At 44.9% G+C, this 21,897-nt stretch overlaps 1 protein-coding gene across 1 annotated transcript in view; it reads right to left on the reverse strand.

Moving 5' to 3' along the window:
* LOC105009334 (sialoadhesin-like) overlaps nucleotides 1-21,897 on the reverse strand; it is an 81,439-nt gene that overhangs the window by 39,716 nt on the left and 19,826 nt on the right. The window lies entirely within an intron of this gene.

Here is a 21,897-nt window from a genome sequence, read left to right on the forward strand (position 1 = left end):
TGTGATTATTTACTTATTGTTTTATTTTCTGTGTGAGTTTGATTCCAGCCCTCAATTGGTTAGAGATTTTGGTTTCCATTTACCATTGTTACATATTTTTTTTCTAAACAAATTACACAATGTACAGTAAAGATTTTGATCTTTAATATACACTCACCTAAAAGATCATTAGGAACACCTGTAACATTTCCCATTAATGCAATTATCTAATCAACCAATCACAGGGCAGTTGTTTCAATGCATTTAGGGGTGTGGTCCTGGTCAAGACAATCTCCTGAACTCCAAACTGAATGTCGGAATGGGAAAGAAAGGTGATTTAAGCAATTTTGAGCTTGGCATGGTTGTTGGTGCCAGACGGGCCGGTCTGAGTATTTCACAATCTGCTCAGTTACTGGGATTTTCACGCACAACCATTTATAGGAATTACAAAGAATGGTGTGAAAAGGGAAAAACATCCTGTATGCGGCAGTCCTGAGGGCGAAAATGCCTTGTTGATGCTAGAGGTCAGAGGAGAATGGGCCAACTGATTCAAGCTGATAGAAGAGCAACTTTGACTGAAATAACCACTCATTACAACTGAGGTATGCAGCAAAGCATTTGTGAAGCCACAACACGCACAACCTTGAGGCAGATGGGCTACAACAGCAGAAGACCCAACCGGGTACCACTCATCTCCACTACAAATAGGAAAAAGAGGCTACAATTTGCACGAGCTCACCAAAATTGGACAGTTGAAGACTGGAAGAATGTTGCCTGGTCTAAAGAGTCTCGATTTCTGTTGAGACATTCAGATGGTAGAGTCAGAATTTGGCGTAAACAGAATGAGAACATGGATCCATCATGCCTTGTTACCACTGTGCAGGCTGGTGGTGGTGTAATGGTGTGGGGGATGTTTTCTTGGCACACTTTAAGGCCCTTAGTGCCAATTGGGCATTGTTTAAATGCCACGGCCTACCTGAGCATTGTTTCTGACAATGTCCATCCCTTTATGACCACCATGTACCCATCCTCTAATGGCTACTTCCAGCAGGTTAATGCACCATGTCACAAAGCTTGAATGATTTCAAATTGGTTTCTTGAACATGACAATGAGTTCCCTGTACTGAAATGGCCCCCACAGTCACCAGATCTCAACCCAATAGAGCATCTTTGGGATGTGGTGGAATGGGAGCTTCATGCCCTGGATGTGCATCCCACAAATCTCCATCTGCCAGATGCTATTCTATCAATATGGGCCAACATTTCTAAAGAATGCTTTCATCACCTTGTTGAATCAATGCCATGTTGAATTAAGGCAGTTCTGAAGGTGAAAGGGGGTATAACACAGTATTAGTATGGTGTTCCTAATAATCCTTTGGGTGAGTGTATTTTGTTCATGTGTGATTTTGGTGTTCCCTACATTTATTTGAGCAGGGCACATAACTGCAGTTACAGTACCTGTGACAGTCAGGTAGACATTTTGTTGAATGCCAAGGTGTAGGACTGAACTGATATATTTTTGAGTCCTCCTTTCTCAGGTCTTTGATTCTCAGGGTGCAGTCATTGTCCTTATTCCCAAGGTACGATACACGACCTGCGTTATCATTGGGGATTTTATTCCAATTTCGATTCTTCCAGTAATACCACATGGTTGTCATGACATCATGATAACTGGGATGTGGGTAAGAGCAGGACAGGTCCACTGTTGACCCCTTCAAGGCACAGATCCTCTGAGAGGTGTAAGTCACACTCTGGCCCAGTACCACTGCAACACCTTAACACAAAACAGAATGTTTTGTTAAGCACTAAGCAACAGTATTTGTGTATTTGTCCACAGTTGAATGTGACTAGAAACCACAAACATGCATCACTCTAATGGATAAGAAACAGAACATACCTGTGAAAGACCAGAGAAAGACCACCAACACACTTCCTGTTGTTCTCAAGCCCATTGTTGTATCTCCGTCCCTGTAGTCTTGGAAATATAAACAACAACTCACTCTGTTACTGGTGAATCACTGCATCTGACATACAAAAGTTTAACCTGTCGATTGAGTACAAGAACCCATAACTTAAAATGCAGGCTCCCCATGGCTCAGCAGGCTAACATTGTTCGGCGCTGTCTGGTTAATACTGTTGTCTACATGTGAATCTGTATGCTAGTTGGACCATGTGTAAAATGTTTGTGATGACCAACTTATTGGAAGATTTAGATTTTATAGTATTATTATTTGAGTAGTATATACATTAATAGGGTGATAAGTTGTTTTTGTTCTTGTAAAACATATTTGTTTTGAATCAGGCAGAAATAAAAAAGTGACATTGTTTACATCTTTTAATTATATTTCCATGTGCTTTGAGTGTTCAGCAAAAATAACAATTTGGACTTCACTTTCCCAACACTTATTGATGGAAATGTACATAAAGGGTGTTACATTAGTCTGCGTTGTGATGGCAATTTCATCATAAAAGAGTGAAACTTTTGGATGGTAACAAAACAAATCTTTCAAAGTGTTTGAACCAAATTCTGTTCAAATGTACACCATGTCAAACCATGACACACACACACACACACACACACACACAAACACACCTTTAATGTAATAATGATATTGTAGTCACATATCCTACATAAGCACTCAATTAAAGATCATATTATACAGCTCCGGAAAAAATAAAGAGACCACTGCACTTTTTCTTTTTTCTTTTTTTCCGGAGCTGTATATTGTCTTGAAGTAAAACACAAAACATACAAAAATAAAAAAAGCATTAAAGCATTCAGTACAAACCCTTCCAAAATGTCACATATTAATAAACACAAATATTATAATAAAAAAAATATTTAAGACACTGTCAAATGTTCAATTTAGTCACTTACTGATTGAGGTAAGAGCTCCTGTCGTGACACAAGTCAACTAAGCAGCACTGAAGCAAAACCATGTGCCATTAATAAGGGAGTTTTGTTGGTGAGAGAAATTAAAAATAGTCGAGACAAAAATCCCTGATGCTGAACAGTCTTTTCCTTCCTCATAAAGTTGGTATCACAATCAGACAGGCACTTGATGAAAGGGGCGTAACTGTTTTCAAACGGAAAATGTTTAACAGGCCGAAGTAGTAATTTGAGGAAGTGGCTGATTTGATCAAAAAGATTAAATATGTCTCGTCCTGTGTTCTATTGACTACATACAAAATCATGTGAACTGATTACAAATGGCCAGCAATTTGAAATGTTTATAAGACATGAGAATATGTTGCTCTACCCTTCTGAGTTGTTCATAGAACAGGTCGAAGTTCTATTTAAATCTGGTCTGCTCATGATGTCATTCACAATATTCAATAATCCCATTAAATGTATTCACATCATCATCATCAGCTGGGTCTCAACATCAAAGTAATGCTTATGGTTTCAGCGGTCAACAACAACAAAAACTTCCCAGGAAGGAGTTCCGGAGGCATCCGAAACAGATGCCCAAGCCACCTCAGCTGACCCCTCTCGATGTGGAGGAGCAGCGGCTCTACTCTGAGCTCCTCCCGGGTGACCGAGCTTCTCACCCTCTCTCTAAGGGATCGCCCAGCCAACCTGCGGAGAAAGCTCATTTCGGCCGCCTGTATCCGGGATCTTGTCCTTTCGGTCATGACCCAAAGCTCAGGATCGTAGGTGAGAGTAGGAACGTAGATTGACCGGTAAATCGAGAACTTCGCCTTGCGGCTCAGCTCTTTCTTCACCACGCCAGACCGATACATCGACCGCATTACTGCAGAAGCTGCACCGATCCGTCTGTCAATCTCCTGTTTCATCCTTCCCTCACTCGTGGACAAGACACCTAGATACTTTAACTCCTCCACTTGAGGCAGGCACTCTCCACCAACCTGAAGTGGGCAAACCACCCTTTTCCGTCTGAGGACCATGTCCTCGGATTTGGAGGTACTGATTCTCATCCCCACCGCTAAACACTCGGCTGCAAACCATCCCAGTGTATGCTTAAGCTCCTGGTTTGAAGGGGCCAACACGACAACATCATACGCAAAAAGCAGAGACGAAATTGTGTGGTCCCCAAATCTGACACCCTCCGGCCCCTGGCTGCACTTAGAAATGTTGTCCATAAAAATTACGAACAGAACCGGCGACAAAGGGCAGCCCTGCCGGAGTCCAACATGCACTGGGATCAAGCTCCTGCTTCGGTCGTACAGGGACCTGACAGCCCTTAGCAAAGGACCCAGGACCCCATATTCCCGAAGCACTCTCCACAGGATGCTGCGAGGGACACAGTCGAATGCCTTCTCCAAATCCACAAAACACATCTGGATTGGTTGGGCAAACTCCCATGAACCCTCCAACACCCCGTAGAGGGTATAGAGCTGGTCCAGTGTTCCACGGCCCGGACGAAAACCACACTGTTCCTATCGGCCGTATTCTCCTCTCCAGAACCCTGGCATAGACTTTCCCGGGGAGGCTGAGAAGTGTGATCCCCCTATAGTTGGAACACACCCTCCGGTCCCCCTTCTTAAAAAGAGAGACCACCAACCTGGTCTGCCATCCCAGAGGCACTGTCCCCAACCACCACGCAATAATGCACAGGCGTGTCAACCAAGACAGCCCCACAAAATCCAGAGACTTGAGGTACTCAGGGCAGATCTCATCCACCCCCGGTGCCTTGCCACCGAGGAGTTTCTTGACCACTTATGTGACTTCAGCCTGGGTGATGGACGAGTCCACCTCTGAGCCCTCATCCTCTGCTTCCTCAATGGAAGACGTGACGGCGGGATTGAGGAGATCCTCAAAGTACTCCTTCCACCGCCTGACGACATCCCCAGTTGAGTTCAACATCTGCCCACCTCTACTGTAAACAGCATTGGTAGGGCACTGTTTCCCTCTCCTGAGGCGCCAGACGGTTTGCCAGAATCTCTTCGAGGCCAGCCGATAGTCCTTCTCCATGGCCTCACCGAACTCCTCCCAGGCCCGAGTTTTTGCCTCCACAACCACCCGGGCTGCAGCCCGCTTGGCCTGTCGGTACCTGTCAGCTGCCTCAGGAGTCCCACAAGCCAACCTGGCCTGAAAGGACTCCTTCTTCAGCTTGACAGCATCCGTTACTTCCGGTGTCCACCACCGGGTTCGGGGACTGCCGCCTCGACAGGCACCGGAGACCTTACAGCCACACCTTAGAGCGGCCGCTTCGACAATGGCGGTGGAGAACATGGTCCACTCGGACTCAATATCTCCAGCCTCCCTCGGGATCCAGTCGAAGCTCTGCCGGAGGTGGGAGTTAAAGATCTCTCTGACAGGAGACTCGGCCAGACGTTCCCAGCAGACCCTTACAGTACGCTTGGGCCTGCCGAGTCTGTCCAGCTTCCTCCCCCGCCATCGGATCCAACTCACAACCAGGGGGTGATCAGTTGACAGCTCCGCCCCTCTCTTCACCCGAGTGTCCAAGACATACGGCCGCAGGTCAGATGAAACGACAACAAAGTCGATCATCGACCTGCGGCCTAGTGTGTCCTGGTGCCAGGTGCACTGATGGACACCCTTATGCTTGAACATGGTGTTCGTTATGGACAAACTGTGACTAGCACAGAAGTCCAATAACTGAACACCACTCGGGTTCAGATCAGGGGGGCCGTTCCTCCCAATCACGCCCCTCCAGGTGTCACTGTCGTTGCCCACATGGGCGTTGAAGTCCCCCAGTAGAACGATAGAGTCCCCAGTACCCTTCCCAGAGACTCCAAGAAGGTCGGGTACTCTGCACTGCCGTTCGGCCCGTAGGCACAAACAACAGTGAGAGACCTATCCCCGACCCGTAGGCGCAGGGAAACGACCCTCTCGTTCACCGGGGTAAACTCCAACACATGGCGGCAGAGCTGGGGAGCTATAAGGAAACCCCCACCAGCCCACCGCCTCTCACCATGGGCAACTCCAGAGTGGTGAAGAGTCCATCCTCTCTCAAGGAGTGTGGTTCCAGAGCCCAAGCCGTGCGTAGAGGTGATCCCGACTACCTCTAGTTGGAACCTCTCAACCTCACGCACAATCTCAGACGTTCCACGTCCCTAGAGCTAGTTTCCGTGTCCAGGGATCGGGTTGTCTAGGCCCCCGCCTTCGACTGCCGCCCGATCCTCTCTGCACCGGCCCCTTATGGTCCCTCCTGTGGGTGGTGAGCCCACGGGAGGGCGGCCCCATGTCGCTCGTTCGGGCTATGTTCCAGGAATGATTGTCTTTTTGCTGGACCGCGTAAGCGGGATCGGCCAAGAAGAATGAACTTCACTGACTGACCGACTGACTGACCGACCCTTGTTAAAAAGCATAGAGACACGGATCTGTAACAAATAGGTCTCGCGGTTGACTCAGTCAAAGCACAACCTTCAGTAGCTGCGTTGTAGTAAGCCTAAAATAATCCTGTTCTTGGTTATATTGGGACTATTTCTGGTGGATTTTCGAAGTAGCCTACTGTAGATGTATTGATAATATAAGTTAGTGAACTGTTATAAGCTGTTGTAACCAATGAAGCAAAATATTAATTGTTTGTAATACGAGCTAAAATGGAAGGTGCAAGTAGGAGAATAGGACACCCTGTTCAAGCGGTTGCCGGGGAGAGAAAGATTTAGTATGTCTGTCTTGTGAGAAACAGGTCACAGGTCAGAGACACACACACATAGTCAGACAGACAACACAGAAACCACAAGGGGGGCAAGGGGATACTTGCAGTTATCCTATAAGGAATAAAACTGGGATTGGGCCAATGGCACACACTTTGTAAGTAAACGCCTCTATCTTTTTGGGCGTAGTAGAAGTATAAATATGATGTTTTGACTGTTGATCCTTAGACATTGTGCGGCGACACGTGTCTCCAAAAGCTTTTGTAATAAACGGAATATGCGGTACGGTAATTGACCTGACTCCTGGTGTTTTATTCTCCTTTCCAACAAACCAACTCGGGGAAGTGTTAGACTTCAACACTACACATATTTGCATGCTTTTTGGGTCAGGATAGACAAAAATGTCGCTGGCTAAAACCTTCAGTAGCTACTATTAATACTATTAATACTCATTAAAAAGTAAAACTAATACATTTAGCTGTTTGAAATATTTTTTTTCCGGTAATCTCTGTTCTAAGCCCTGGCTGAATGTATTGTTAAGATAGAAGAGGACACAAGTATAGTTGTTTGTTTTTTCTGGACATTTTTAGAAGCATCTGCTGACTGGTTTTAGCTATTTGAAATGTAGCGCGTTAAGCTAGCTAAACAAGAACTACATAGTAGCAGTACACACATAGCATGTGGTCAGGCCGTGGGCAAAGGGAGGAAGTAGCACACTAAATGTCAGTTCGGAGCAATAATTATTCATTTTGTGTTTATAATAGTAAAATGTGGTTTTTTCCCTAAAACAGGTATTTTTCTTTTGGCCCGGCATTTAGAGATCCTGCCCATTGTGCCAGTTTGGCCAGAAACACCCCTGGTTGGCATCGCTGCTGCAGGTCAGAGTCACTGAACTGCCCTCCACTATTTCACCAGAGGGACTGACTGACACTGATGGGTTCTTTGGACCATCTAGTGGATATTATGTTACAATACAGTGTTTTAAATCAATTACTTTGGAGCATTATAGAAAATACAGTATGGTTGTGCAAGTAAAAGATTTTTCTTACAATTTCAGTTTTTCTGTTTGATATGGTGGCACTGTGACTATTGAAAACATCAGATGGTAATGTTTGGTTTACTTACAATATACATCCACAAAAACACTTGAAGAGTTGAGTTGTCCATTACGTTTTTGTGTATATCTTTGACATTTGCAGTGCTGTTATGTGGTTCTTTGTGCAGTGATTGTGTTATTTGTTGATTGAGTACACCTGCGCCTAGCCAATTACATCCCCTGGCTTTCTCTCATTCAACCTAAAATGTGCGAGACATGCCCCTAAAGGGGGGTTTGAAGAAAGACAATGGCCCAATCTCGATGTCCACACTCACAGACTTTGAAGCATGTTCTCCCCAATTCTGTGAGGGCTTAGGGCTGTCCCACTGTCAAATCGTCAAGTGTGCAGGGGCTCTTTCGCATACATTTTGAGCCCTTTATGCACTCTTTTTGTAAGTCTGCATATCTGCAGACTTTGCCTGCGGGAATTGCCCACAGTTCATAGCGGTGTGACGTGAAACACGAGGGTTACCAGGGGAAGCCTGGATGCGAGAGAATAATCCCGGCAAACCCGCTTTGTGAGGGAAAAGGACGGTGAATTGCACTCCATTAACAAGGATTTAAGAAGGCACATTGTAACAACTGTCGTGGTGTAGCGTTGGAGGAACCAGGCGCAGGCAGAGATCACGTTCGTTGGTTTATTAAAACAACAAACAACAAACCGAACACGAACGGAAAACAATAACTACTCTACTGAATGAAAATAAAGTGCGCAACAATGCGACTTAACAACTAACATACAAACAGTAGCACAAACAACACTCACCAGCATACAGACAGCAACAATGACAGTGACAGCAACAATGATCCACAATGTGGGGAGCAGAGGGGAAACATATATACACATACAAACGAGCTAGATTGGGACCTGGTGTGGAAGATTGGAAACATGTGACAGTCCGGGATGTGTTCGTGAGATATGGGAACTTGTGAAAACATGGCACGGTGGCGCTGCTGCTCACCGCACCATGACAGTACCCCCCCCCAAAGGCCCGGCCACCGGACGGGCCAACACGAACCCCAGCCCAAGGGAGGGGGGGCGGGGCAGCACAGTACCCCCATCGGCACAAACCCGCCGAGGGGGCGGAACAGCCGAGACTAACCAGGGTGGCGGAGCCGTCGGGACAGGCCGGGGAGGCAGAACCGGCCGAAGATCAGGAGCCGGCGGAGGGCCAGGAGCCGGGAGAGCCGACGGAGGGTCGGCGGCCGGCGGAGGGTCAGAGGCCGGGAGAGCCGACGGAGGGTCGGCGGCCGGCGGAGGGTCAGAGGCCGGGAGAGCCGACGGAGGGTCGGCGGCCGGCGGAGGGTCAGAGGCCGGGAGAGCCGACGGAGGGTCGGCGGCCGGCGGAGGGTCAGAGGCCGGGAGAGCCGACGGAGGGTCGGCGGCCGGCGGAGGGTCAGAGGCCGGGAGAGCCGACGGAGGGTCGGCGGCCGGCGGAGGGTCAGAGGCCGGGAGAGCCAACGGAGGGTCGGCGGCCGGCGGAGGGTCAGAGGCCGGGAGAGCCGACGGAGGGTCGGTAGCCGGGAGAGCCGACGGTGGGTCGGTAGCCGGGAGAGCCGACGGTGGGTCGGTAGCCGGAAGAGCCGACGGAGGGTCGGTAGCCGGAAGAGCCGACGGAGGGTCGGTAGCCGGAAGAGCCGACGGAGGGTCGGTAGCCGGAAGAGCCGAAGGAGGGTCGGTAGCCGGAAGAGCCGAAGGAGGGTCGGTAGCCGGAAGAGCCGAAGGAGGGTCGGTAGCCGGAAGAGCCGAAGGAGGGTCGGTAGCCGGAAGAGCCGAAGGAGGGTCGGTAGCCGGAAGAGCCGAAGGAGGGTCGGTAGCCGGAAGAGCCGAAGGAGGGTCGGTAGCCGGAAGAGCCGAAGGAGGGTCGGTAGCCGGAAGAGCCGAAGGAGGGTCGGTAGCCGGAAGAGCCGAAGGAGGGGCGCCGGGGCGGCCGGGACAGGAAGGGGCGCCGGGGCGGCCGGGACAGGAAGGGGCGCCGGGGCGGCCGGGACAGGAAGGGGCGCCGGGGCGGCCGGGACAGGAAGGGGCGCCGGGGCGGCCGGGACAGGATGGGGCGCCGGGGCGGCCGGGACAGGAAGGGGCGCCGGGGCGGCCGGGACAGGAAGGGGCGCCGGGGCGGCCGGGACAGGAAGGGGCGCCGGGGCGGCCGGGACAGGAAGGGGCGCCGGGGCGGCCGGGACAGGAAGGGGCGCCGGGGCGGCCGGGACAGGAGAGGGCGCCGGGGCGGCCGGGACAGGAGAGGGCGGTGGCGGCCAAACCCCGGCAAGCTCAGGCGGTGCAGGCCACTCCTCCTCGGCCTCAGGCGGTGCAGGCCACTCCTCCTCGGCCTCAGGCGGTGCAGGCCACTCCTCCTCGGCCTCAGGCGGTGCAGGCCACTCCTCCTCGGCCTCAGGCGGTGCAGGCCACTCCTCCTCGGCCTCAGGCGGTGCAGGCCACTCCTCCTCGGCCTCAGGCGGTGCAGGCTGCTGCTGCTGGCAGGAAGGAGGCGCTGGCTGCTGCTCCAATGCAGCAGTGGGCAATCGGCGCCGTGGCGCAGGGACAGGGGCAGCGGAAGGCCGCGGAGCAGGAAGCGGTGTGCGCCTAATTGCCAGCCTACAGCCTGGCCAGCCTGCACGGGGTCGAGGAGGCACCGGACATAGAGGGGGCGTCGTCGGGACTTCCCCCGGGCACCCACTCAGCCCCCCCCTAAAATTTTCCTGGGGGGACCTCGGACCGAGCGTTGGGCACCTCGCCCTCTTCTTCCTCCGGCCTCGCCTACGTCCTGACCCTCCTGCCTCCTGCATGTCCTGCAGGAGACCCTTCACCAGCTCCCCTTGTTCTTTGGTGAGGGGCTTGACCACTCCATACTGGTCCATGCCCCACAGCGGCACCCCGAACCCATCTTGGGGCAACCCCCAGCACTGCTCCCCAAGGGGATCCTCCTCCACTCTCTCATAGACCGCTTCATCATCGTCCGATGAGAGGGAGTCAGACCCCCAATCGCCCCTCCACGTATACACCCTCTCTGGAGGGGCTGCCTGCTGGCTCCAGTTGCGGTGGATCATTCTGTAACAACTTGTCAAGGTGTAGCGTTGGAGGAACCAGGCGCAGGCAGAGATCACGTTCGTTGGTTTATTAAAACAACAAACAACAAACCGAACACGAACGGAAAACAATAACTACTCTACTGAATGAAAATAAAGTGCGCAACAATGCGACTTAACAACTAACATACAAACAGTAGCACAAACAACACTCACCAGCATACAGACAGCAACAATGACAGTGACAGCAACAATGATCCACAATGTGGGGAGCAGAGGGGAAACATATATACACATACAAACGAGCTAGATTGGGACCTGGTGTGGAAGATTGGAAACATGTGACAGTCCGGGATGTGTTCGTGAGATATGGGAACTTGTGAAAACATGGCACGGTGGCGCTGCTGCTCACCGCACCATGACACACATAGAACACATGAAATCAGTCTCCTTTTCTACACATAATCAACTATTTATTTTAGTTTTTGCTTATCAATGCTGTTTTGACCAAAAATAGTACATTGATTATTGACAAATGTAGACTGTTATTGACAATTACCTCTGGTCCACTCTGTAGGGCAAGAGCCTGCAAGACATATAAATCAGGCAGTCGGCCTATTAAGTGCCTTGGCCGCGAAGAAAGTAAAAAACGTGAAATATAAAGTCCCAAACCCACAATAGTGTGCAACATGTTTCAGCTGTTAAGGTAACGTGATCATGTCCAAAGTGCTGTCCCATTTTTATTTAGTGCTGTCCCATTTTTATTTAGTGCTGTCCCATTTTTATTTATTGCTGTCCCATTTTTATTTAAAGCATTTAGAGCCCTCGCAGCCTCTTGCACTCAATCACTTACCAGGTGACATCAGTTAAGTCTGTGAGGGTTCAGGCTTAGGGTTTAGGGGGTACATTGGGATTGGGCCAATCAGATGGAGAAAAGGGGAGCAGAGAAACGACTAGAAAACGAAACGGACGGAACAGAGTGGGTTCGGGGCGACCACAAAACCTATGGGCATAGGGATGGGGATCCATAGGGACGGGGATCCAGAGTTAAGGGGATCCAGCATTTTCCTAGACGGAAGTGTTACTTTCAACAGCGGAGATTCAGCCTACTAGCAGAGACATGTTGGTTAATATTATTATTCATACCACTTCTATTCTCTCTCTCCTAGGCACATTATCTGACATCCCAGCATACCCGCTTGGTAAACACTGGTTACTACTTTCATGATTTTAGAGTTGTATCTTTTTAGTCATTTTGTATTTAGTGTTTTAAGAAATGACTGTAATAAAATATACCATGGTTATACTTTGTTTGTGGTGTTTCACTGTGAGATCTGAATGAGAAATTGACTCAGTGCTGCTTTGCAAAGCTAGACACCCGGGCATTTCTGACACATACATTATAAGCTTCACAGTAATATTCTGACCTCAGATCTGATGTTAGGGATTTTTTAGGACTGTCTTGATGTTTTTGGTGAGATTACATTCTTCTTGTACCAGGTGTATTTGTCCATGGGTGGGTTGGCATCACTGCTGCAGGTCAGAGTCACTGAACTGCCCTCCATTATTTCACCAGAGTGACTGACTGAATCTAAGGTGTTTCTTGCGCCATCTAGAGGACAGTAGGTTACAATACAGGGTTTTAAAACAATTACTATGGATGGCATCATGGAACATTGACTTACATTATGATTAAGTTACATAATATACTAATACCTCTACACATCTTATCCAATAATTATTGCTGTAATTACTGCTAAAGGTGTCACTTTTGAGATGCTGATCAACGACCAAAACTCTCAATCCATTTAGATTTCTTGTTCAATGTAAAACAAGGGGGATGAAGACTTGCGAGCTGCTGTCTATCGACATAATAGGGATCTAGTCAAATGCCTAGTGTTGAATCTTTAGTGTTTTCACTGAGGGTTGACCTGATCATACTGCAGATTAACCCTCCCACTTTGACACTGTAAATACTGACATTCCTGTAACAACCAAAACAAGTAAAATATCACTCACAAGTGAGCGCCTTAATAAAAAAATATTAAAAAGTGAAGTGATGCTGAGAGCAGGGACAATGACATGAATGACAAGGCCCGGGGCAGAATTTAACGTTTAGGACTGAAACCACGGGCCAAAACGTAAATGTATAGTTGTTATAATACTGTCCAAAAAACAGGTCATAAAGGTTTTATGGTTTAATGTTTTAATTCATAAATAGGCCACATTCTATTCACCCACAAGGGATTGTCACATCTTTTCCATTCATAACCCATTCAATCCCAATCAGCTGCTACACATATTTAGATGTTCTCTTTGAGATTTGTCCTTCCATTTTTGTGCTCCTAGATCACTAGTATCACTCCAATTGGCTGTAGGTGTTAGGGTATCATTGATTGATTGATCATTGTGACAGAAAAAGGTTTAATCACAATGCTGTATGAAAAAAAATAAAAACTGCAAAGAGTAAAAAACATGAATCCCATCATCAATGCAAAGTTCTCAGTTGTCCCCCCCTTGTTGGAGTCCCTGGCTGAGAGGTCTGGCACGCCCATTCAACTTACTGTCAGCAGGTTGAGACTGACAGTAATTCTGGGTTGGTATATATTACAAAGAGTGATCACACATGTAGCTGATGATCTGTTCCTTCCTCTTTATGTCATTTACAGTCATAACAAACAGACCAGTGAGTCAGGAAATGGAGCTGACTGCGTTTCAACCCAGATTGTGAAGCAGAACACATCAAAATACCTGTCTTCATATCAAGGCAGGCTCTGTTTATTTCTCTCCATAAAGTCTCAACGTATTCTGTATATTTTAGAATGTGTTACATATAACCATGAGCTCTTCTTTGAGCAATTCAACATTTTAATTTCAATATTTGTGATGTCATAAGATCTATCCTACAAAGCTGATCCAGTCACGCTTCTCATCGTCATCTTCCTCGTCTTCCCAACAACAGGTGGAGAAAAGTGAAGGATCTGAATTGTAACTGAATCCACTGTGGCTGTGCACGTGTGACTGACTTCTACACAGATTATATCTGAATATCACTTTGTTTGAAGAGACAGATGAGGATATACTGTACATGGACAGGATTCAATCCAGTCATCATTAGTACACAAGTGGTCAAGAATTCATACGACACCACATTCACACTAAACCCTTTATTTGTCGGATCAATTGGAAATGACAAAAATATGCAATTTCATCCCCAAGACCTGTTTTTTGTCAAACACCTTGTGTGGTCGATTTCTGGTCATATTGACTTCAGATGTTGTTGTGTTCAGGTCGTCACGTTCTGGGTTTGTTCACTGTGCTGTAGATCACAGAGGGATCCTCTTCTGTCATTGGTGCTGCTGGTCTGTAGAGAGACAATCCAAAAGTAATCTGAATCTGCACCCCAGATGTGACCCTGTTCCCATTTAGTCCACTACTTCAGACCTGGGCCTATGAAGCTCCTGTCGAAGGTAGTGTGGTACATGTGGAGTAGGGAACCATTTGGAACACATTCTGAACAGTTCTTCAGAACCATCATCAAGTCACTCATTATGAACTAGTATTGGATTTATTACATCACTAAATCAGTGGTTGTTACGGGTCCCACTGTTCATGTAAATTGAATTATTAAATCACTAAATCAGTGGTTGTTACGGGTCCCAATGTTCATGTTTATTGATTTATTACATCACTAAATCAGTGGTTGTTACGGGTCCCACTGTTCATGTAAATTGAATTATTAAATCACTAAATCAGTGGATGTTAGAGGTCCCACTGTTCATGTTAATTGAATTATTGAATCACTAAATCAGTGGATGTTACGGGTCCCACTTTTCATGTTAATTGATTTATTAAATCACTAAATCAGTGGTTGTTACGGGTCCCACTTATCAATTTAATTGAATTGAATTAAATTACTCAATCAGTAGATGTTACTGGTCCCACTTTTCATGTTAATTGAATTATAGAATCACTAAATCAGTGGATGTTAGAGGTCCCACTGTTCATGTTAATTGATGACATACTGTCATCTCACGACAGACAACAAAGTACTGTGTGACTACCAGAAAATACTCACTGGGTGGAACCACTGGCGCTGTTGAATTTCACAACAGTGTACATCAGGTTGGCGTCCTGATTCTGGGGTGGAGGCATCTGGACGGTGGAGTACAGAGCCTCTTCCTGGTGGTGGGGGTAAGAGAGGGGGATATTGTTGCAGACCTGTTCTTCTTGGTTGTCTGAGTCTGGGCTCATGGTGACCATTCCTGACACGTTGTGGTACACCAGACTGGAGTCTCTCTGATGGGAGGAGAGGACAGCGTGAGAACAGATGTGGTCAACCATGATCAGTCATGTGAAAAGGGAAGTACACCCACTTGACAGTTCACTTTTACTTTGGATGATTGAGATTAATTCCAATTACACTCATTGTTGAAGGTAAGAGGATTTAACAAATCACACAAGGTAACTACATTTGGAACCGTTTATGTAAATAAAGTCAGAAATTACATTTCCTAATCTGTGAAACATTAGAACACCCTTACCTTAACTATGAAATATACTAAATAAGCAAATAAACGAATATTTAAAACCCTGTGTACCTAAACTAAACTTTAAATCCCTGTGTACCTAAACTAAAATTAAAACCATGTGTACCTAATCAGATTAATGTGATTAGAATATCATTACAGAGTATATTATGTGTTGTTCTTCGTTGGTAAAAAAAAAAAAAGTATATATATATATATATATATATATGTATATATAAATGTGACATTCTGCACTTTGGCCTCATAATGGTCTTTCAACTGTATTTTCCTGTGTCTTGAGGGTACAGAAAACATCCTATTTGACTTTAACGTCATGATACTAATATGGAAAACACTGCATGATTGTAAAGTATAATCTGTCAGTGACCTTTGTTAGTTTACCTTTATGTGACAATAGTACAGAATACATATTAATATACATAGAATCAAATATGTAAGAAATAATGCTCCTTTCCTGAGGGGTTTTTAAATGACTAAACAGTATATTCATTTACTGGTTCTGTAACAGACTCACCAGTCTATTGTCTTCTGAGTTTCTTTTGTCTCTTGTATCAGAGGTGGATTTGGGAGCCTTCCTCCTGTTTAGTAGACAAATTAATAATTAATACATTAAACCAATTAAATAACAAATCAAATAATCTTACAAATTGTGATGTTCCCCTGACCTGAACCAGATGAATGCAGAGAGACAGAAGATGAGAAGCAGAACAACCACTGTGATTCCTACAGATGCAGTCAGAACTGAGGACTTTCCTAAAATGCAATTTGAATGATAAGAATGTATGGCATAATGTAAAACACAACAGATGAATATGATAAAAGTTGTTATTGCAATACTTGTTGTTAAGAGTAACATTACTCATTGTTAAGAGTTATATTGCTAGTAATTTTGCATTAAAGTAACAAATATTTAACTTGTACCTGCCACAATGACCATCAGAACTGCAGAGTTCATAGATCCTCTTACATTCCTGACCTCACAGTAATATTCTCCACTGTCCTCAGATCTGATGTTAGTGATGCTGTAACTCTGTCCTGATGCTTTTGGTGAGGTTACAGTCTTCTTGTACCAGATGTATTCGTCCACAGGTGGGTTGGCATCACTGCTGCAGGTCAGAGTCACTGAACTGCCTTCCACTAATTCACCAGAGGGACTGAATGACACTGATGGATTCTTTGGGCCATCTAGTGGACATTATGTTATAATACAGTGTTTTAAATCAATTACACTGGAGCATTATACAATATACAGTATGGTTGTGTAAGTAAAATATTGTTCTAACAACTTCAGTAATTCTGTTTGATATGGGGGCACTGACTAATGAAAACATCAGATGGTAATGTTTGGTTTACTTACAATGTACATCCACAAAAACACTTGAAGAGTTTAGACGTCCATATTTATTCTCAGCCTCACAGTAATATTCTCCACTGTCCTCAGATCTGATGTTAGTGATGCCGTAACTCTGTCCTGATGCTTTTGGTGAGGTTACATTCTTCTTGTACCAGGTGTATTTGTCCACAGGTGGGTTGGCATCACTGCTACAGGTCAGAGTCACTGAACTGCCCTCCACTATTTCACCAGAGGGACTGACTGACACTGATGGGTTCTTTGGGCCATCTAGTGGACATTATGTTACATTACAGTGGTTTAAATCAATTACAATGGAGCATTATAGAATATACAGTATGGTTGTGTAAGTAAAATATTGTTCTAACAACTTCAGTAATTATGTTTGATATGGTGGCACTGACTAATGAAAACATCAGATGGTAATGTTTGGTTTACTTACAATGTACTTCCACAAAAACACTTGAAGAGTTGAGACGTCCATATTTATTCTCAGCCTCACAGTAATATTCTCCACTGTCCTCAGATGTGATGTTAGTGATGCTGTAAGTCTGTCCTGATGCTTTTGGTGAGGTTACAGTCTTCTTGTACCAGGTGTATTTGTCCACAGGTGGGTTGGCATCACTGTTGCAGGTCAGAGTCACTGAACTGCCCTCCATTATTTCACCAGAGGGACTGACTGACACTGAGGTGTTCTTTGGAGCATCTGTTAAGATCATATATTCATAGCAAGATGCATTTTAAATGTTATAAGAAATAAATGTAAAAAGCCATTCAGTCAATTAGTCAATCGGTAAAATGTATTGTTTAGTCCTTTGTAAATTTTTCAGAAATGCTTAAAGACACCCAGAATTAAACCCCCAAAGCATGCAGTCATTCAGTAGATTGAGTACAGTCATATATTTACAGTAGAAAAACCTCCCAGGTAGGCTCACAGACATTAGACACATTCAGTCCAGGTTTCCTGCAGCTTCGACTGGACGATCATATCCCCGTTTTCAACTTGTTAGAGTTTCTAACTAAGCAGGAGGTCACATGTGGTCGGAGGTCACTTGTGGTCGGGGGTCATTCCTTGACTGAACCCACTGACCCAAGTACCCAGGGAACATAAATGATTGGTTGAAATATACTGGGTACTGAGACTGGGGTTGTGTTAGATATTAGTATTCATGTATTCCTGTATGGTGGTGAAATAATAACAGTGTCCCCAGTCTAGTCAAGAGAGAGACATTCAGTTACTTATTGGAATTGCAGTGTAGTTGTCCCCATTAATATTCCATACATCAGGATCGTCATAAGATCATTGTTCTCCTCGTTATATACAGTACAAGATAGGCGTTTCCACTTAGGACCCACAGATCGCTGTTACACAAAAGCCCCATGCCACGCAATAAAGGGTTCCTTAATGGGTATTTCAGGGTCTCAAGCTTCAGCCACTGGAATACCAGTTGTCTAGGAGAGGCATCAAGTACCTTGGACATGAGTTGAGAGTCAGACCCCAGACAAGACCAGCACAGTGAAAGACCTGTCAATGTCAACCATAGATAGGCAGGATATATTGCCTGTGGTTTGTGCCTTTGCTTTCACAAGTCACTGTTCCTCTGAACTGTTTGCTACACAGGACATCAGGACACTCTTCTGCCTTTAAAAAGGGTTTGGAAATGTGAATGTGGTTCTGGCAAATGCTCCAATTCTGTCCGTACTGACGGTTCTCCTCACAGTGTAACGCACTGCCAGTCTGGATGTAGTTCAGGATGTTTAAGTGCATCATTAATTCTGCAAGCCATGGCCTGATCTCCACAAAGACCAATGACCAGAAAACATAGTGTGGTACAAACCACAAAACCCCCGAGACACCTTATTGCAATTATCAACTCAATTGTTACAATCAAGTTATTTCATGGCACATCTGTGTCATACAGTCAAAATGACCTTGGCTATCAGTCCATCAGCATTCAGGAGAACCTGAACAGAATTTCCATATATATACAGTGCCGGAAAAAGATTAAGAGGCCACTGCACCTTTTTCTTCCCAAGAAAGACAAAAAGCAATGTTTTGAGTGAGGAAGAGAAGGGTTAAAATTAAGAGTCCACTGCAAATTGAACACTTCTGTTGCTCACTCAAAACTTTCCTTTTCAACTTTTTTGGAAAGAAAAGAAAAGGGTGCAGAGGTTTCTTAATTATTTCCGGAGCTGTATATATATACAGTGAGTATGGACAATTCACTGTGTCTTTAATGTACTTACATGTGACATTGAGAGTCTTTTCAGGAGACAGGAGAGTCTCATGACCTTTGACACCACATGAGTATCTGCCTGCATCTTCACTGCTGACTGAGAGGATATGGACAGTAGAGTTGGTGTTGGTGTTTTCTATAGGCTGTCCATTCTTATACCAACTGTATTCTGGGTTGAACCAGTCAGCCAATCAATCAAACAGCCAGTTTTATTAGTAATCCTACCTGGAAGGTTGCAATCCTGGCGTTTCAACTAGCCAGTTTTATTAGTAATCCTACCTGGAAGATTGCAATCCATGCATCTCAACCTGATCGATGTATTCTTACCTTCATTGCCTTTTTGCTATTTAAATCTGCTTACCAACCCAATAGTAACAATCAAAAGTTATGTAATGGCACACCTGTGTCATACAGTGAAAATATCAGCCCATCAGCATTCAGGAGAACATGAATGCAATTTAGCAAATATAGAGTGTGTATGTAGAATTATTGTACTTACATGTGACATTGAAATATACAGTGTGTTTGTAGAATTAATATACTTACATGTGACATCGAGAGTCTTTTCAGGAGACCGGACAGCCTCATGACCTTTGACACCACAGGAGTATTTGCCTGCATCTTCACTGCTGACTGAGAGGATATGGACAGTAGAGTTGGTGTTGGTGTTTTCTATAGGCTGTCCATTCTTATACCAACTGTATTCTGGGTTGGGGTCCAGACTACATTTAGATGTACATGTCAGAGTGACCCTGTTCCCCTCTGACACAGATGTAGGCTCCATCTCCAACACAACATCTATAGTAAAACAACATAGTGGCTCAATTATATACCTCTGCTCAGAGTGTGGGATACAAGGTTGATCTTCGCAACTTTACCAATGTTTGGTTCCCATGGCAACCACACTTTAACAGTGTTAAACAAATGTGTTCACATGCAGAAGTCAAGAAGTGGAGGGGTGTGAATTGGACATTGCCCCTCCAGAGAGAATCTGTGCTCCCGCAGGTTTATTTTCCCCATAAACACTGCAAATGTTATATGAATAAGATACACCCCCCAATTGTAACGAAATGCCCCCTCAGACATTTGATCCTGCATCCGGACCTGGCTCATCTAGCTGAGTGTACCTTAATTGGTAATTATAATAAAACAGGTGTGAGTGATTACCTGTGACAGTCAGGTAGACAGAGGAGCCAGGTTTCCCTGATTTTCCAGTTGTAAAACTGAAGTAATATGATGCTGAGTCTTCCTCTCTCAGGTCTGTGATTCTCAGGGTACAGTCATTTACCTTATTCCCATGGTATGATACACGACTTGTAGAATTATCTGAGATTTTAGTATTGTTTCCATCCTTCCAGTAATACCATTCGGGTGTCTTGACTGTGTAACCGCTGGGATATGAGTAATAACAGGACAGGTCCACTGTTGACCCCTTCAAGGCACAGATACTCTGAGAGGTGTAGTTCACACTCTGACCCAGAACCACTGAAACACAGTCACACAAAACAGTATTTTTTTTCCTTCCTTTCCAAAAAAATTTAAAAGGAAAGTTTTGAGTGAGAAACAGAAGTGTTCAATTAGCAGTGATCTCTTAATTTTAATCCTTCTGTTCCTCCCTCAAAACCTTCCTTTTCAATTTTTTGGGTGCTGTGGTCTCTTAATTTTTTGGGAAAAGAAAGTAAAAGGTGCAGTGGTCTCTTAATTTTTTCCACAGCTGTAAAGCAACAGTATTTTGTCCACAGTTGAGTGTGACCAGAAAGCACAAATAAGCATCACTCTGAGTGACTCAATGTGCACAGAACACACCCAAGTAATACCTAATTTCTTCTATAAGAAACCTATGTAGATTGATCAGGGAATCTAAAGGATAAGAAACAGAACATACCTGTCAAAGACCAGAGAACGACCACCAACACACTTCCTGTTGTTCTCAAGACCATTGTTGTATCTCCCTCCCTGTAGTCTTGGAAATATAAAGAACCACTCACTCTAGGACTGGTACATCTAACATACAGACAGGTACCCTCTCAATGTGGAACAAGGACCCATGTGGACTGAAGAGGAACCAGTCTCATATAATTATGTTCTGTGTGATCTAATAGTGTTGTTTACATGTGACTCCTGATTTATTCTAGTTGGTAACACTTTACAATAAGGATACAGTAATAATGATTATTAAATGCATTAATTTTTGTGATCTACAACTTATTGGAAGATTTAGTATTATTTAGTATTAATATGGTGACAGATCTCTGAAAGTGTTTTGGTCTCATTTGGTCTTTTTTTTGTCTTATTTGGTCTTTTTTTGGGGGTTGAAACAGGCAGAAATAATAAGTGACATTCTGTACTCAGGCACCAGACTCATCTTTTAATTGTGTTTTCTTATAACTCGAGTGTTTCCCAGAAGTCTGGGCATCCCTGCTTAGACTGCTGCCCCCGCGACCCGGCCCCGGATGAAGCGGAAGAAGATGATGATGATGATGATGAGTGTTTCCCAATTCTTGGAGGGGCACGTACCTGAAGTGTGTTACATTTGTCTGCGTCTCACTTCTCAAGCGGACATTACATTTTCATCTCAACGGATGTATTCCAATCCTCCTCCTCATCATCAATAATCAAACAAAACCCTGCAGGTATCTAATCGTGTGAGAACGTAACATTTTTAAATCATTTTAAAACTGTTTCGACATTTTGACCAGATTTGCAAAAAAAAAAAAAAAGTGACTAATTTGGATGGTAAAAATACACATCCTTCACGGTGTTAAACACCAAGCTCTGTTCAAATGTACACCGTGTCAATCCATGACACACACACACACACACCTTCAATGGAATAATGACCTGACCGCGGAGACATTCACCACATCGTTCAAGTAAAGAATATATTATACAAAACAAAAAAAAAAAACACACCTCAGAATAAATAAAAGGATAAAAAGATTCAGTACACACCCTCAAATATAAGTTTCACCTAAAACCAAATATTATAATAAAAATAATTATATCAAGACATTGTCAAGTGTGCGGTTTAATCACTTACAGATGAAGGTAAGAGCTCCTGTTGTGTCACAA

This window comes from Esox lucius, chromosome 9 (assembly GCF_011004845.1).
Source record: "Esox lucius isolate fEsoLuc1 chromosome 9, fEsoLuc1.pri, whole genome shotgun sequence".
In the NCBI taxonomy this organism is placed as follows: Eukaryota; Metazoa; Chordata; class Actinopteri; order Esociformes; family Esocidae; genus Esox; species Esox lucius.